Raw genomic sequence first — 443 nt, forward strand, 5'->3', positions numbered from 1 at the left:
GTTGATTCAAATTTGGAGCTTGTCAATTTCATCATTAAGCTCATTGTTTATCTTCATTACTTTATCCAGAGATGCCAGAAGTAACCAGCCAGCATCATTATTTTTCTTATTTTTCCACATGTTGTCAAATGTTTTATGTATAGAGTCACTAAATTTCTTGCTCTTCAAAAGAGGTGAGTTAGGAGTTTCAAATGGGTCTATCTCCATAATTGTTTCGAATTGTCTACACCATGGATTCTCAGTGCTCTCAATGCCATCTGAAGACTCTGAGTTGGAGAGCCTGCTCCAGACGCCAACAAGCCCATTAAAGAAATTCATCCTTTCAATTCTGTTTCTCTAGAACCGCTCCTGGTACCACAATCTGTATTAGTCAGGGTACTCTAAAGAAACAGAACTGGTAGAATGAATGAATGAATATATATACACACACACACATATATATA

This window comes from Nannospalax galili, unplaced genomic scaffold, assembly GCF_000622305.1.
Source record: "Nannospalax galili isolate Female #2095 unplaced genomic scaffold, S.galili_v1.0 scaffold3044, whole genome shotgun sequence".
Taxonomy (NCBI): Eukaryota; Metazoa; Chordata; class Mammalia; order Rodentia; family Spalacidae; genus Nannospalax; species Nannospalax galili.